Genomic DNA, 19,101 nt, shown 5'->3' on the forward strand with positions numbered 1-19,101 from the left:
TAATAATAATAATAATAACAGACAGGACACCACAGTCTGCTCCTCCTGTATAATAATAATAATAATAACAGACAGGGCACCACAGTCTGCTCCTCCTGTATAATAATAACAGACAGGACACCACAGTCTGCTCCTCCTGTATAATAATAATAACAGACAGGACACCACAGTCTGCTCCTCCTGTATAATAATAATAATAACAGACAGGACACCACAGTCTGCTCCTCCTGTATAATAATAATAACAGACAGGACACCACAGTCTGCTCCTCCTGTATAATAATAATAATAATAATAATAATAACAGACAGGACACCACAGTCTGCTCCTCCTGTATAATAATAATAATAATAACAGACAGGACACCACAGTCTGCTCCTCCTGTATAATAATAATAATAATAACAGACAGGACACCACAGTCTGCTCCTCCTGTATAATAATACTAATAACAGACAGGACACCACAGTCTGCTCCTCCTGTATAATAATAACAGACAGGACACCACAGTCTGCTCCTCCTGTATAATAATAATAACAACAGACAGGACACCACAGTCTGCTCCTCCTGTATAATAATAATAATAACAGACAGGACACCACAGTCTGCTCCTCCTGTATAATAATAATAACAGACAGGACACCACAGTCTGCTCCTCCTGTATAATAATACTAATAACAGACAGGACACCACAGTCTGCTCCTCCTGTATAATAATAATAACAACAGACAGGACACCACAGTCTGCTCCTCCTGTATAATAATAATAATAACAGACAGGACACCACAGTCTGCTCCTCCTGTATAATAATAATAACAGACAGGACACCACAGTCTGCTCCTCCTGTATAATAATAATAATAACAGACAGGGCACCACAGTCTGCTCCTCCTGTATAATAATAATAATAACAGACAGGACACCACAGTCTGCTCCTCCTGTATAATAATAATAATAACAGACAGGACACCACAGTCTGCTCCTCCTGTATAATAATAATAACAGACAGGACACCACAGTCTGCTCCTCCTGTATAATAATAATAACAGACAGGACACCACAGTCTGCTCCTCCTGTATAATAATAATAACAGACAGGGCACCACAGTCTGCTCCTCCTGTATAATAATAATAACAGACAGGACACCACAGTCTGCTCCTCCTGTATAATAATAATAACAACAGACAGGGCACCACAGTCTGCTCCTCCTGTATAATAATAATAACAGACAGGACACCACAATCTGCTCCTCCTGTATAATAATAATAATAATAACAGACAGGGCACCACAGTCTGCTCCTCCTGTATAATAATAACAGACAGGACACCACAGTCTGCTCCTCCTGTATAATAATAATAATAACAGACAGGACACCACAGTCTGCTCCTCCTGTATAATAATAATAACAGACAGGACACCACAGTCTGCTCCTCCTGTATAATAATAATAATAATAATAATAATAATAATAATAATAACAGACAGGACACCACAGTCTGCTCCTCCTGTATAATAATAATAATAATAATAACAGACAGGACACCACAGTCTGCTCCTCCTGTATAATAATAATAATAATAATAACAGACAGGACACCACAGTCTGCTCCTCCTGTATAATAATACTAATAACAGACAGGACACCACAGTCTGCTCCTCCTGTATAATAATACTAATAACAGACAGGACACCACAGTCTGCTCCTCCTGTATAATAATAACAGACAGGACACCACAGTCTGCTCCTCCTGTATAATAATAATAACAACAGACAGGACACCACAGTCTGCTCCTCCTGTATAATAATAATAATAATAACAGACAGGACACCACAGTCTGCTCCTCCTGTATAATAATAATAACAGACAGGACACCACAGTCTGCTCCTCCTGTATAATAATACTAATAACAGACAGGACACCACAGTCTGCTCCTCCTGTATAATAATAATAACAACAGACAGGACACCACAGTCTGCTCCTCCTGTATAATAATAATAATAATAATAACAGACAGGACACCACAGTCTGCTCCTCCTGTATAATAATAATAATAATAATAACAGACAGGACACCACAGTCTGCTCCTCCTGTATAATAATAATAACAGACAGGGCACCACAGTCTGCTCCTCCTGTATAATAATAATAATAACAGACAGGACACCACAGTCTGCTCCTCCTGTATAATAATAATAATAATAACAGACAGGACACCACAGTCTGCTCCTCCTGTATAATACTAATAATAACAGACAGGACACCACAGTCTGCTCTTCCTGTATAATAATAATAATAACAGACAGGACACCACAGTCTGCTCCTCCTGTATAATAATAATAATAACAGACAGGACACCACAGTCTGCTCTTCCTGTATAATAATAATAATAACAGACAGGACACCACAGTCTGCTCCTCCTGTATAATAATAATAATAACAGACAGGACACCACAGTCTGCTCCTCCTGTATAATAATAATAATAACAGACAGGACACCACAGTCTGCTCCTTCTGTATAATAATAATAATAACAGACAGGACACCACAGTCTGCTCCTCCTGTATAATAATACTAATAACAGACAGGACACCACAGTCTGCTCCTCCTGTATAATAATAATAACAGACAGGACACCACAGTCTGCTCCTCCTGTATAATAATAATAATAACAGACAGGACACCACAGTCTGCTCCTCCTCTATAATAATAATAATAACAGACAGGACACCACAGTCTGCTCCTCCTCTATAATAATAATAATAACAGACAGGACACCACAGTCTGCTCCTCCTCTATAATAATAATAATAACAGACAGGACACCACAGTCTGCTCCTCCTGTATAATAATAATAATAATAACAGACAGGACACCACAGTCTGCTCCTCCTGTATAATAATAATAACAGACAGGACACCACAGTCTGCTCCTCCTGTATAATAATAATAATAACAGACAGGACACCACAGTCTGCTCCTCCTGTATAATAATAATAATAACAGACAGGACACCACAGTCTGCTCCTCCTGTATAATAATAATAATAATAACAGACAGGACACCACAGTCTGCTCCTCCTGTATAATAATAATAACAGACAGGACACCACAGTCTGCTCCTCCTGTATAATAATAATAATAACAGACAGGACACCACAGTCTGCTCCTCCTGTATAATAATAATAACAGACAGGACACCACAGTCTGCTCCTCCTGTATAATAATAATAATAATAATAATAATAATAATAACAGACAGGACACCACAGTCTGCTCCTCCTGTATAATAATAATAATAATAACAGACAGGACACCACAGTCTGCTCCTCCTGTATAATAATAATAATAATAACAGACAGGACACCACAGTCTGCTCCTCCTGTATAATAATACTAATAACAGACAGGACACCACAGTCTGCTCCTCCTGTATAATAATAACAGACAGGACACCACAGTCTGCTCCTCCTGTATAATAATAATAACAACAGACAGGACACCACAGTCTGCTCCTCCTGTATAATAATAATAATAATAACAGACAGGACACCACAGTCTGCTCCTCCTGTATAATAATAATAACAGACAGGACACCACAGTCTGCTCCTCCTGTATAATAATACTAATAACAGACAGGACACCACAGTCTGCTCCTCCTGTATAATAATAATAACAACAGACAGGACACCACAGTCTGCTCCTCCTGTATAATAATAATAACAACAGACAGGACACCACAGTCTGCTCCTCCTGTATAATAATAATAATAACAGACAGGACACCACAGTCTGCTCCTCCTGTATAATAATAATAACAGACAGGACACCACAGTCTGCTCCTCCTGTATAATAATAATAATAACAGACAGGGCACCACAGTCTGCTCCTCCTGTATAATAATAATAATAACAGACAGGACACCACAGTCTGCTCCTCCTGTATAATAATAATAATAACAGACAGGACACCACAGTCTGCTCCTCCTGTATAATAATAATAACAGACAGGACACCACAGTCTGCTCCTCCTGTATAATAATAATAACAGACAGGACACCACAGTCTGCTCCTCCTGTATAATAATAATAACAGACAGGACACCACAGTCTGCTCCTCCTGTATAATAATAATAACAGACAGGACACCACAGTCTGCTCCTCCTGTATAATAATAATAACAACAGACAGGGCACCACAGTCTGCTCCTCCTGTATAATAATAATAATAATAACAGACAGGACACCACAGTCTGCTCCTCCTGTATAATAATAATAATAATAACAGACAGGGCACCACAGTCTGCTCCTCCTGTATAATAATAACAGACAGGACACCACAGTCTGCTCCTCCTGTATAATAATAATAATAACAGACAGGACACCACAGTCTGCTCCTCCTGTATAATAATAATAACAGACAGGACACCACAGTCTGCTCCTCCTGTATAATAATAATAATAATAATAATAATAACAGACAGGACACCACAGTCTGCTCCTCCTGTATAATAATAATAATAATAACAACAGACAGGACACCACAGTCTGCTCCTCCTGTATAATAATAATAATAATAACAGACAGGACACCACAGTCTGCTCCTCCTGTATAATAATACTAATAACAGACAGGACACCACAGTCTGCTCCTCCTGTATAATAATACTAATAACAGACAGGACACCACAGTCTGCTCCTCCTGTATAATAATAACAGACAGGACACCACAGTCTGCTCCTCCTGTATAATAATAATAACAACAGACAGGACACCACAGTCTGCTCCTCCTGTATAATAATAATAATAATAACAGACAGGACACCACAGTCTGCTCCTCCTGTATAATAATAATAACAGACAGGACACCACAGTCTGCTCCTCCTGTATAATAATACTAATAACAGACAGGACACCACAGTCTGCTCCTCCTGTAATAATAATAATAACAACAGACAGGACACCACAGTCTGCTCCTCCTGTATAATAATAATAATAATAACAGACAGGACACCACAGTCTGCTCCTCCTGTATAATAATAATAACAGACAGGACACCACAGTCTGCTCCTCCTGTATAATAATAATAATAATAACAGACAGGACACCACAGTCTGCTCCTCCTGTATAATAATAATAACAGACAGGACACCACAGTCTGCTCCTCCTGTATAATAATAATAATAACAGACAGGACACCACAGTCTGCTCCTCCTGTATAATAATAATAATAATAATAACAGACAGGACACCACAGTCTGCTCCTCCTGTATAATACTAATAATAACAGACAGGACACCACAGTCTGCTCTTCCTGTATAATAATAATAATAACAGACAGGACATCACAGTCTGCTCCTCCTGTATAATAATAATAATAACAGACAGGACACCACAGTCTGCTCCTCCTGTAATAATAATAATAACAACAGACAGGACACCACAGTCTGCTCCTCCTGTATAATAATAATAATAATAACAGACAGGACACCACAGTCTGCTCCTCCTGTATAATAATAATAACAGACAGGACACCACAGTCTGCTCCTCCTGTATAATAATAATAATAATAACAGACAGGACACCACAGTCTGCTCCTCCTGTATAATAATAATAACAGACAGGACACCACAGTCTGCTCCTCCTGTATAATAATAATAATAACAGACAGGACACCACAGTCTGCTCCTCCTGTATAATAATAATAATAATAACAGACAGGACACCACAGTCTGCTCCTCCTGTATAATACTAATAATAACAGACAGGACACCACAGTCTGCTCTTCCTGTATAATAATAATAATAACAGACAGGACATCACAGTCTGCTCCTCCTGTATAATAATAATAATAACAGACAGGACACCACAGTCTGCTCTTCCTGTATAATAATAATAATAACAGACAGGACACCACAGTCTGCTCCTCCTGTATAATAATAATAACAACAGACAGGACACCACAGTCTGCTCCTCCTGTATAATAATAATAACAACAGACAGGACACCACAGTCTGCTCCTCCTGTATAATAATAATAATAACAGACAGGACACCACAGTCTGCTCCTCCTGTATAATAATAATAATAACAGACAGGACACCACAGTCTGCTCCTTCTGTATAATAATAATAATAACAGACAGGACACCACAGTCTGCTCCTCCTGTATAATAATACTAATAACAGACAGGACACCACAGTCTGCTCCTCCTGTATAATAATAATAACAACAGACAGGACACCACAGTCTGCTCCTCCTGTATAATAATAATAACAGACAGGACACCACAGTCTGCTCCTCCTGTATAATAATAATAATAACAGACAGGACACCACAGTCTGCTCCTCCTGTATAATAATACTAATAACAGACAGGACACCACAGTCTGCTCCTCCTGTATAATAATAATAACAACAGACAGGACACCACAGTCTGCTCCTCCTGTATAATAATAATAATAATAACAGACAGGACACCACAGTCTGCTCCTCCTGTATAATAATAATAACAGACAGGACACCACAGTCTGCTCCTCCTGTATAATAATAATAATAATAACAGACAGGACACCACAGTCTGCTCCTCCTGTATAATAATAATAACAGACAGGACACCACAGTCTGCTCCTCCTGTATAATAATAATAATAACAGACAGGACACCACAGTCTGCTCCTCCTGTATAATAATAATAATAATAACAGACAGGACACCACAGTCTGCTCCTCCTGTATAATACTAATAATAACAGACAGGACACCACAGTCTGCTCCTCCTGTATAATAATAATAATAATAACAGACAGGACACCACAGTCTGCTCCTCCTGTATAATAATAATAACAGACAGGACACCACAGTCTGCTCCTCCTGTATAATAATAATAATAACAGACAGGACACCACAGTCTGCTCCTCCTGTATAATAATAATAACAGACAGGACACCACAGTCTGCTCCTCCTGTATAATAATAATAATAACAGACAGGACACCACAGTCTGCTCCTCCTGTATAATAATAATAATAATAACAGACAGGACACCACAGTCTGCTCCTCCTGTATAATAATAATAATAACAGACAGGACACCACAGTCTGCTCCTCCTGTATAATAATAATAATAATAACAACAGACAGGACACCACAGTCTGCTCCTCCTGTATAATAATAACAGACAGGACACCACAGTCTGCTCCTCCTGTATAATAATAACAGACAGGACACCACAGTCTGCTCCTCCTGTATAATACTAATAACAGACAGGACACCACAGTCTGCTCCTCCTGTATAATAATAATAATAATAATAATAATAACAGACAGGACACCACAGTCTGCTCCTCCTGTATAATAATAATAATAATAACAGACAGGACACCACAGTCTGCTCCTCCTGTATAATAATAATAATAATAACAGACAGGACACCACAGTCTGCTCCTCCTGTATAATAATACTAATAACAGACAGGACACCACAGTCTGCTCCTCCTGTATAATAATAACAGACAGGACACCACAGTCTGCTCCTCCTGTATAATAATAATAACAACAGACAGGACACCACAGTCTGCTCCTCCTGTATAATAATAATAATAACAGACAGGACACCACAGTCTGCTCCTCCTGTATAATAATAATAACAGACAGGACACCACAGTCTGCTCCTCCTGTATAATAATACTAATAACAGACAGGACACCACAGTCTGCTCCTCCTGTATAATAATAATAACAACAGACAGGACACCACAGTCTGCTCCTCCTGTATAATAATAATAATAACAGACAGGACACCACAGTCTGCTCCTCCTGTATAATAATAATAACAGACAGGACACCACAGTCTGCTCCTCCTGTATAATAATAATAATAACAGACAGGGCACCACAGTCTGCTCCTCCTGTATAATAATAATAATAACAGACAGGACACCACAGTCTGCTCCTCCTGTATAATAATAATAATAACAGACAGGACACCACAGTCTGCTCCTCCTGTATAATAATAATAACAGACAGGACACCACAGTCTGCTCCTCCTGTATAATAATAATAATAACAGACAGGACACCACAGTCTGCTCCTCCTGTATAATAATAATAACAGACAGGACACCACAGTCTGCTCCTCCTGTATAATAATAATAACAGACAGGACACCACAGTCTGCTCCTCCTGTATAATAATAATAACAACAGACAGGGCACCACAGTCTGCTCCTCCTGTATAATAATAATAACAGACAGGACACCACAGTCTGCTCCTCCTGTATAATAATAATAATAATAACAGACAGGGCACCACAGTCTGCTCCTCCTGTATAATAATAACAGACAGGACACCACAGTCTGCTCCTCCTGTATAATAATAATAATAACAGACAGGACACCACAGTCTGCTCCTCCTGTATAATAATAATAACAGACAGGACACCACAGTCTGCTCCTCCTGTATAATAATAATAATAATAATAATAATAATAATAATAATAATAACAGACAGGACACCACAGTCTGCTCCTCCTGTATAATAATAATAATAATAATAACAGACAGGACACCACAGTCTGCTCCTCCTGTATAATAATAATAATAATAATAACAGACAGGACACCACAGTCTGCTCCTCCTGTATAATAATACTAATAACAGACAGGACACCACAGTCTGCTCCTCCTGTATAATAATACTAATAACAGACAGGACACCACAGTCTGCTCCTCCTGTATAATAATAACAGACAGGACACCACAGTCTGCTCCTCCTGTATAATAATAATAACAACAGACAGGACACCACAGTCTGCTCCTCCTGTATAATAATAATAATAATAACAGACAGGACACCACAGTCTGCTCCTCCTGTATAATAATAATAACAGACAGGACACCACAGTCTGCTCCTCCTGTATAATAATACTAATAACAGACAGGACACCACAGTCTGCTCCTCCTGTATAATAATAATAACAACAGACAGGACACCACAGTCTGCTCCTCCTGTATAATAATAATAATAATAATAACAGACAGGACACCACAGTCTGCTCCTCCTGTATAATAATAATAATAATAATAACAGACAGGACACCACAGTCTGCTCCTCCTGTATAATAATAATAACAGACAGGGCACCACAGTCTGCTCCTCCTGTATAATAATAATAATAACAGACAGGACACCACAGTCTGCTCCTCCTGTATAATAATAATAATAATAACAGACAGGACACCACAGTCTGCTCCTCCTGTATAATACTAATAATAACAGACAGGACACCACAGTCTGCTCTTCCTGTATAATAATAATAATAACAGACAGGACACCACAGTCTGCTCCTCCTGTATAATAATAATAATAACAGACAGGACACCACAGTCTGCTCTTCCTGTATAATAATAATAATAACAGACAGGACACCACAGTCTGCTCCTCCTGTATAATAATAATAATAACAGACAGGACACCACAGTCTGCTCCTCCTGTATAATAATAATAATAACAGACAGGACACCACAGTCTGCTCCTTCTGTATAATAATAATAATAACAGACAGGACACCACAGTCTGCTCCTCCTGTATAATAATACTAATAACAGACAGGACACCACAGTCTGCTCCTCCTGTATAATAATAATAACAGACAGGACACCACAGTCTGCTCCTCCTGTATAATAATAATAATAACAGACAGGACACCACAGTCTGCTCCTCCTCTATAATAATAATAATAACAGACAGGACACCACAGTCTGCTCCTCCTCTATAATAATAATAATAACAGACAGGACACCACAGTCTGCTCCTCCTCTATAATAATAATAATAACAGACAGGACACCACAGTCTGCTCCTCCTGTATAATAATAATAATAATAACAGACAGGACACCACAGTCTGCTCCTCCTGTATAATAATAATAACAGACAGGACACCACAGTCTGCTCCTCCTGTATAATAATAATAATAACAGACAGGACACCACAGTCTGCTCCTCCTGTATAATAATAATAATAACAGACAGGACACCACAGTCTGCTCCTCCTGTATAATAATAATAATAATAACAGACAGGACACCACAGTCTGCTCCTCCTGTATAATAATAATAACAGACAGGACACCACAGTCTGCTCCTCCTGTATAATAATAATAATAACAGACAGGACACCACAGTCTGCTCCTCCTGTATAATAATAATAACAGACAGGACACCACAGTCTGCTCCTCCTGTATAATAATAATAATAATAATAATAATAATAATAACAGACAGGACACCACAGTCTGCTCCTCCTGTATAATAATAATAATAATAACAGACAGGACACCACAGTCTGCTCCTCCTGTATAATAATAATAATAATAACAGACAGGACACCACAGTCTGCTCCTCCTGTATAATAATACTAATAACAGACAGGACACCACAGTCTGCTCCTCCTGTATAATAATAACAGACAGGACACCACAGTCTGCTCCTCCTGTATAATAATAATAACAACAGACAGGACACCACAGTCTGCTCCTCCTGTATAATAATAATAATAACAGACAGGACACCACAGTCTGCTCCTCCTGTATAATAATAATAACAGACAGGACACCACAGTCTGCTCCTCCTGTATAATAATACTAATAACAGACAGGACACCACAGTCTGCTCCTCCTGTATAATAATAATAACAACAGACAGGACACCACAGTCTGCTCCTCCTGTATAATAATAATAACAACAGACAGGACACCACAGTCTGCTCCTCCTGTATAATAATAATAATAACAGACAGGACACCACAGTCTGCTCCTCCTGTATAATAATAATAACAGACAGGACACCACAGTCTGCTCCTCCTGTATAATAATAATAATAACAGACAGGGCACCACAGTCTGCTCCTCCTGTATAATAATAATAATAACAGACAGGACACCACAGTCTGCTCCTCCTGTATAATAATAATAATAACAGACAGGACACCACAGTCTGCTCCTCCTGTATAATAATAATAACAGACAGGACACCACAGTCTGCTCCTCCTGTATAATAATAATAACAGACAGGACACCACAGTCTGCTCCTCCTGTATAATAATAATAACAGACAGGACACCACAGTCTGCTCCTCCTGTATAATAATAATAACAGACAGGACACCACAGTCTGCTCCTCCTGTATAATAATAATAACAACAGACAGGGCACCACAGTCTGCTCCTCCTGTATAATAATAATAATAATAACAGACAGGACACCACAGTCTGCTCCTCCTGTATAATAATAATAATAATAACAGACAGGGCACCACAGTCTGCTCCTCCTGTATAATAATAACAGACAGGACACCACAGTCTGCTCCTCCTGTATAATAATAATAATAACAGACAGGACACCACAGTCTGCTCCTCCTGTATAATAATAATAACAGACAGGACACCACAGTCTGCTCCTCCTGTATAATAATAATAATAATAATAATAATAACAGACAGGACACCACAGTCTGCTCCTCCTGTATAATAATAATAATAATAACAGACAGGACACCACAGTCTGCTCCTCCTGTATAATAATAATAATAATAACAGACAGGACACCACAGTCTGCTCCTCCTGTATAATAATACTAATAACAGACAGGACACCACAGTCTGCTCCTCCTGTATAATAATACTAATAACAGACAGGACACCACAGTCTGCTCCTCCTGTATAATAATAACAGACAGGACACCACAGTCTGCTCCTCCTGTATAATAATAATAACAACAGACAGGACACCACAGTCTGCTCCTCCTGTATAATAATAATAATAATAACAGACAGGACACCACAGTCTGCTCCTCCTGTATAATAATAATAACAGACAGGACACCACAGTCTGCTCCTCCTGTATAATAATACTAATAACAGACAGGACACCACAGTCTGCTCCTCCTGTAATAATAATAATAACAACAGACAGGACACCACAGTCTGCTCCTCCTGTATAATAATAATAATAATAACAGACAGGACACCACAGTCTGCTCCTCCTGTATAATAATAATAACAGACAGGACACCACAGTCTGCTCCTCCTGTATAATAATAATAATAATAATAACAGACAGGACACCACAGTCTGCTCCTCCTGTATAATAATAATAACAGACAGGACACCACAGTCTGCTCCTCCTGTATAATAATAATAATAACAGACAGGACACCACAGTCTGCTCCTCCTGTATAATAATAATAATAATAATAACAGACAGGACACCACAGTCTGCTCCTCCTGTATAATACTAATAATAACAGACAGGACACCACAGTCTGCTCTTCCTGTATAATAATAATAATAACAGACAGGACATCACAGTCTGCTCCTCCTGTATAATAATAATAATAACAGACAGGACACCACAGTCTGCTCCTCCTGTAATAATAATAATAACAACAGACAGGACACCACAGTCTGCTCCTCCTGTATAATAATAATAATAATAACAGACAGGACACCACAGTCTGCTCCTCCTGTATAATAATAATAACAGACAGGACACCACAGTCTGCTCCTCCTGTATAATAATAATAATAATAATAACAGACAGGACACCACAGTCTGCTCCTCCTGTATAATAATAATAACAGACAGGACACCACAGTCTGCTCCTCCTGTATAATAATAATAATAACAGACAGGACACCACAGTCTGCTCCTCCTGTATAATAATAATAATAATAACAGACAGGACACCACAGTCTGCTCCTCCTGTATAATACTAATAATAACAGACAGGACACCACAGTCTGCTCTTCCTGTATAATAATAATAATAACAGACAGGACATCACAGTCTGCTCCTCCTGTATAATAATAATAATAACAGACAGGACACCACAGTCTGCTCTTCCTGTATAATAATAATAATAACAGACAGGACACCACAGTCTGCTCCTCCTGTATAATAATAATAACAACAGACAGGACACCACAGTCTGCTCCTCCTGTATAATAATAATAACAACAGACAGGACACCACAGTCTGCTCCTCCTGTATAATAATAATAATAACAGACAGGACACCACAGTCTGCTCCTCCTGTATAATAATAATAATAACAGACAGGACACCACAGTCTGCTCCTTCTGTATAATAATAATAATAACAGACAGGACACCACAGTCTGCTCCTCCTGTATAATAATACTAATAACAGACAGGACACCACAGTCTGCTCCTCCTGTATAATAATAATAACAACAGACAGGACACCACAGTCTGCTCCTCCTGTATAATAATAATAACAGACAGGACACCACAGTCTGCTCCTCCTGTATAATAATAATAATAACAGACAGGACACCACAGTCTGCTCCTCCTGTATAATAATACTAATAACAGACAGGACACCACAGTCTGCTCCTCCTGTATAATAATAATAACAACAGACAGGACACCACAGTCTGCTCCTCCTGTATAATAATAATAATAATAACAGACAGGACACCACAGTCTGCTCCTCCTGTATAATAATAATAACAGACAGGACACCACAGTCTGCTCCTCCTGTATAATAATAATAATAATAACAGACAGGACACCACAGTCTGCTCCTCCTGTATAATAATAATAACAGACAGGACACCACAGTCTGCTCCTCCTGTATAATAATAATAATAACAGACAGGACACCACAGTCTGCTCCTCCTGTATAATAATAATAATAATAACAGACAGGACACCACAGTCTGCTCCTCCTGTATAATACTAATAATAACAGACAGGACACCACAGTCTGCTCCTCCTGTATAATAATAATAATAATAACAGACAGGACACCACAGTCTGCTCCTCCTGTATAATAATAATAACAGACAGGACACCACAGTCTGCTCCTCCTGTATAATAATAATAATAACAGACAGGACACCACAGTCTGCTCCTCCTGTATAATAATAATAATAACAGACAGGACACCACAGTCTGCTCCTCCTGTATAATAATAATAATAACAGACAGGACACCACAGTCTGCTCCTCCTGTATAATAATAATAATAATAACAGACAGGACACCACAGTCTGCTCCTCCTGTATAATAATAATAATAATAACAACAGACAGGACACCACAGTCTGCTCCTCCTGTATAATAATAACAGACAGGACACCACAGTCTGCTCCTCCTGTATAATAATAACAGACAGGACACCACAGTCTGCTCCTCCTGTATAATACTAATAACAGACAGGACACCACAGTCTGCTCCTCCTGTATAATAATAATAATAATAATAATAATAACAGACAGGACACCACAGTCTGCTCCTCCTGTATAATAATAATAATAACAGACAGGACACCACAGTCTGCTCCTCCTGTATAATAATAATAATAACAGACAGGACACCACAGTCTGCTCCTCCTGTATAATAATAATAACAGACAGGACACCACAGTCTGCTCCTCCTGTATAATAATAATAATAACAGACAGGACACCACAGTCTGCTCCTCCTGTATAATAATACTAATAACAGACAGGACACCACAGTCTGCTCCTCCTGTATAATAATAATAACAGACAGGACACCACAGTCTGCTCCTCCTGTATAATAATAATAATAATAATAATAATAACAGACAGGACACCACAGTCTGCTCCTCCTGTATAATAATAATAACAGACAGGACACCACAGTCTCATCAATGTCACCCTCCGTTGCCTCTTTCTGAGCACACATACCGTCATTACTCTCCGTCTGTGCGTTTCTAGCCTCATTGTCATTGTGCCACCCCCGCCACAAACGTGATTAGTATGTTCCGTCACGCTTTGTTCATCCTCATCTTGGGGGTTGTAGTAGCCTGTTCTGTTCTTTGCTCTTTTGCCGTCTATAATTGGACTACAACTTCCAGCATGCATTGCGTTCCCTGATTTCTTGAAGAATACAGACACAAGCGTTTGTCTCCATCTTGAGGCCGCAGTGGGAGTTACATATCGCTTGCAGTATAAGAGAAGGCAGCAGGGAAAAAGGCGAAACTTTCGTTATAAAGGACTGAGAGTCTCATGATTATTAATTTATAATAATTAGCAGAGCCTTTTTAGCCACCGCTGTGTGCACATGACGTCATTGTCGGCCATAGTCTTGTGGTCCAGGAGCAGGACAATTAGTATCGCAGCTATTGGGCATGGTTAGACATTCACAACAGTAATCGAACAGATGGAAATACAAGGGCAAACGGCTGCCAATTATCTCGTGGTTCAAAATACTAGCTCCCAATAAAACACTACAAATCACAGCATCGCCAGCTGCATCATCTTTTGTTTGATAAGATTTGTGTCATTTTCTGCTGGAAGAAGTGATGGCATCATTAATGATGTAACATTATTATGTAAAGCAGGGTGTTGGCTGGAGAGAATAATGGGGCAGAGCATGTATCCTGTGAGCATATCCTCTACTTATACTAGGAGATCGCTCTGGGGCCAGGGCCACTTTGTGCAATTTCCGGCTGGGGTTTTCTGGTAATTCCATATGATCATCCACAAGAGTATCATGCACCAAATAGAAGCCATGCCGCTAGGTGGTGGTACTAGGAGGCCACTGCGCTTTTAGTATTTTCCTCCTGCACTGACTCCACATATCTGGTGCAAAGGGAAAATGACATTATTGGGATGCGGCAATGGCGCCTATAGTCGTCGACTCGTCGGGCTAGGATCGGTGACAGAATGGCGGGACTAGGAGCAGTGCAGGGATTTGCTACAGCAAAGCCTTTTTGCAGCTCACTCTCTGGTCACATGCAGCCTAAATACACTGTCAGATACGGCCCCCCATGAGAACGCTGTCAGATACGGCCCCCCATGAGAACGCTGTCAGATACGGCCCCCCATGAGAACGCTGTCAGATACGGCCCCCCATGAGAACGCTGTCAGATACGGCCCCCCATGAGAACGCTGTCAGATACGGCCCCCCATGAGAACGCTGTCAGATACGGCCCCCCCATGAGAACGCTGTCAGATACGCCCCCCCATGAGAACGCTGTCAGATACGCCCCCCCATGAGAACGCTGTCAGATACGCCCCCCCATGAGAACGCTGTCAGATACGCCCCCATGAGAACGCTGTCAGATACGCCCCCCCATGAGAACGCTGTCAGATACGCCCCCCCATGAGAACGCTGTCAGATACGCCCCCCCATGAGAACGCTGTCAGATACGCCCCCCCATGAGAACGCTGTCAGATACGCCCCCCCATGAGAACGCTGTCAGATACGCCCCCCCCATGAGAACGCTGTCAGATACGCCCCCCCATGAGAACGCTGTCAGATACGCCCCCCCATGAGAACGCTGTCAGATACGCCCCCCCATGAGAACGCTGTCAGATACGCCCCCCCATGAGAACGCTGTCAGATACGCCCCCCCATGAGAACGCTGTCAGATACGCCCCCCCATGAGAACGCTGTCAGATACGCCCCCCCATGAGAACGCTGTCAGATACGCCCCCCCATGAGAACACTGTCAGATACGCCCCCCCATGAGAACACTGTCAGACATGCCCTATGTGTTACAGACTCACCTGGTTGGAGTAGTGATATTGCAACCACTAGGGGCAGCACCGGGCAAGTAGCGTAGTCTGGAAAAGCCAAGGAGTCGATATACAGGAACAGCAATGTAGTTTGAAGGAATAAGTAGGAATTGTAGTCAAGGAAGCCAGAGGTCATTTACCAGGAGCAGTAGTGTAATTTGAAGGAATACAAGTGGAAGGACACTTGATTAAAGGCAGGTACCTCAATAATCAGGCAAGGAACTGAGAGCAAGGCCAGGTTTAAATAGGGTGTGCAATCAGAATGAGCCAATCAGGAACTCAGGATGGTAACCAACAGGAAACTCAGGGAGGAGACATCAGCAACAACATAGGTTCAAGAATTTGGATGAGCACAAATATTCCTGCTGAACTGAATAGCTCAGAAGTAAGAGCTGCCGACTGGTGCATGAGAGCTGCTAGGTTCAAATCCTGACACTGCAAGAATGCTGTCTGCCATACTTCCTGAGAAAGCTGTCAGCCATGGCTCCTTATAAAGCCACGTCAATATTTTACCTCAGTATTTATAAGACAAAATCAGGACTGGAACAATCAGGGGAAAAGAATAATAGAAACACGTCACCACTAGTGATGAGCGAATATACTCGTTGCACGGGTTTCTCCGAGCATGCTCGGTTCCTGACGGTAATTTGCGACCCCCGCCTGCTCATATTCCTTCCGGGTCAGAGTCATTACTTCCAGCTAGTGGATCGCAAAAGCGTTCCACCATGCGCAGGCGCTGTCAACTTCCGGGTAGGATCACTATATATTCCTAAGACTAGTGTTAGAAGATTTGGAGAGGATTGGCACTATGGGTGGTAAACACCGTTCTAATTTATCAAAAGCAGAAAGGGAGGTGCTTGATGGTCTGGCTACCAATAAGAACTGTATCTTTAAACCCTCTGACAAAGGGGGGTCTTGGGTCTTAACCAGTATCAGGTAATGTGTAATAACATTCTTAGGGATACATCAACATACAAACCATTGAAAAAGGACCCTACGGGGGAATTTTTGAATGCTCTAAAGGTATTATTGACTGAGGAAAAAAATGCTGGCCTAATATCAAGAAATAAGTATGACTTTATGTTGCCTGGTTTCCCAGTGGTGCCCATATTTTACTCATTACCAAAGGTGCACAAAGGCCTCAATGCGCTAAAGGGTCGCCCAATAAGGGCCGGGATTGACTCAATTACTCAGAATGTAAGTGTTTATGTCGATAGAGTATTAAGACCTTTTGTTACTTCGTTGTCCTCATATATAAGGGATTCCTCGGATCTCCTCAAGCTGGAAGATATTGTTCTTAGTGATGTATTTTTTGCCTCCATTGATGTGGAGGCTTTATATAGCAATATTCCGCATGATAAGGGACTACAGGGGGTTAATTTTTTCTTGAGATCAAGGGGCACACACTTGTCCCGACACAATGTGTTACTGGACTCCTTGAATTTGTACTCAAACATAACTGTTTTGCGTTTGGGGGCGGGTTCTTCCACCAGCTCAGGGGTACTGCTATGGGGAGCCCTTGTGCTACCACGTATGCAAACTTATTCCTGGGCTGGTGGGAGGACTAGTCAGTTTTTTGGGGAAGATGATGCCTACTGGTGGAAACCCCAGATATTATTCTGGGGTAGGTACATAGATGATGTACTAATTCTATGGTCAGGTGATGCGGCATCCTTCTCCAATTTTGTGGATGAACTAAAGGATATTGAGATCGGAATTAGGCTCACCTATGAGTTCAAATATAAATCTATTAATTTCTTGGCTCTAAAAATCTCTAGGAGCACTAGAGATTGTATTATTACTGAAACCTTCTACAAGCCCACGGCCACTAATGTTTTGTTACATTGGGAGAGTCATCATCCAGAAAACTTGAGGAGGGGTAAACCGAAAGGCCAATACTTGCGTATAAAAAGAGATTGTTCCACTGATTCTAGTTTTTTCCGCCAGGCGAGAGATCTAAGAGATAAATTTGTGGATAGGGGATACCTGTTAGGGGTCCTTAATGAGGTCTTTAAATTTTCAGGCACTAAGGAAAGAACCTCATTGCTTGTCAAAAAAACGAGAGAGGAGGATATGAATGTTCTTAGAATTATAGGTACATTCGATGACCAAGCACACAAGGTTAAAAATGTGGTTCAGAAGTATTGGGGTATCCTAAAGATGGATCCTGACTTTGTGATATAATCCCTGATGTTCCATTTATCACATATAGTCAGGGCTGCCACTAGAAATTTCGGGGCCCCATACTGGCAAAATTTTCGGGGCCCCCTTGAAACTCCGCCCAGGCTCCACCCCAGCCCCGCCTCCAGGCTCCACCCCACGAACTGTCCACAGTCCCACCGCTCTCTCTTGGAAAATCTCCACTTCTCACCTATCACACATTAACAGTTCCCATCACCAGATAAAATGTAATGACCAGAGGTCCGAATAAGATCCAGTGAGTCACAAACCGAGACCAAGGCAGAAATCTCCAACAGTATTTACTCAAAAGCAAAATAATAAAGGTAATATGGAGAATATTAAGGCAGATGCACCCCAAAGATACACTAGCTCAGCAGCAGCTGAAATCAC

General features: G+C 40.5%; 1 protein-coding gene across 1 annotated transcript in view; it reads right to left on the minus strand.

The window, feature by feature from the left end:
- Positions 1-14,834, minus strand: part of LOC138666763 (zinc finger protein 850-like) — a 146,806-nt gene extending 131,972 nt beyond the window's left edge. Inside the window, exon 1 of the mRNA XM_069754938.1 lies at positions 14,695-14,834. The gene's annotated coding sequence lies outside the window, so the exon portion shown is untranslated. The remainder of the gene's footprint in view (positions 1-14,694) is intronic.
- Between the last annotated feature and the right edge of the window lie 4,267 nt (positions 14,835-19,101).

The sequence above is a fragment of the Ranitomeya imitator genome, chromosome 2 (genome assembly GCF_032444005.1).
Source record: "Ranitomeya imitator isolate aRanImi1 chromosome 2, aRanImi1.pri, whole genome shotgun sequence".
Classification (NCBI taxonomy): Eukaryota; Metazoa; Chordata; class Amphibia; order Anura; family Dendrobatidae; genus Ranitomeya; species Ranitomeya imitator.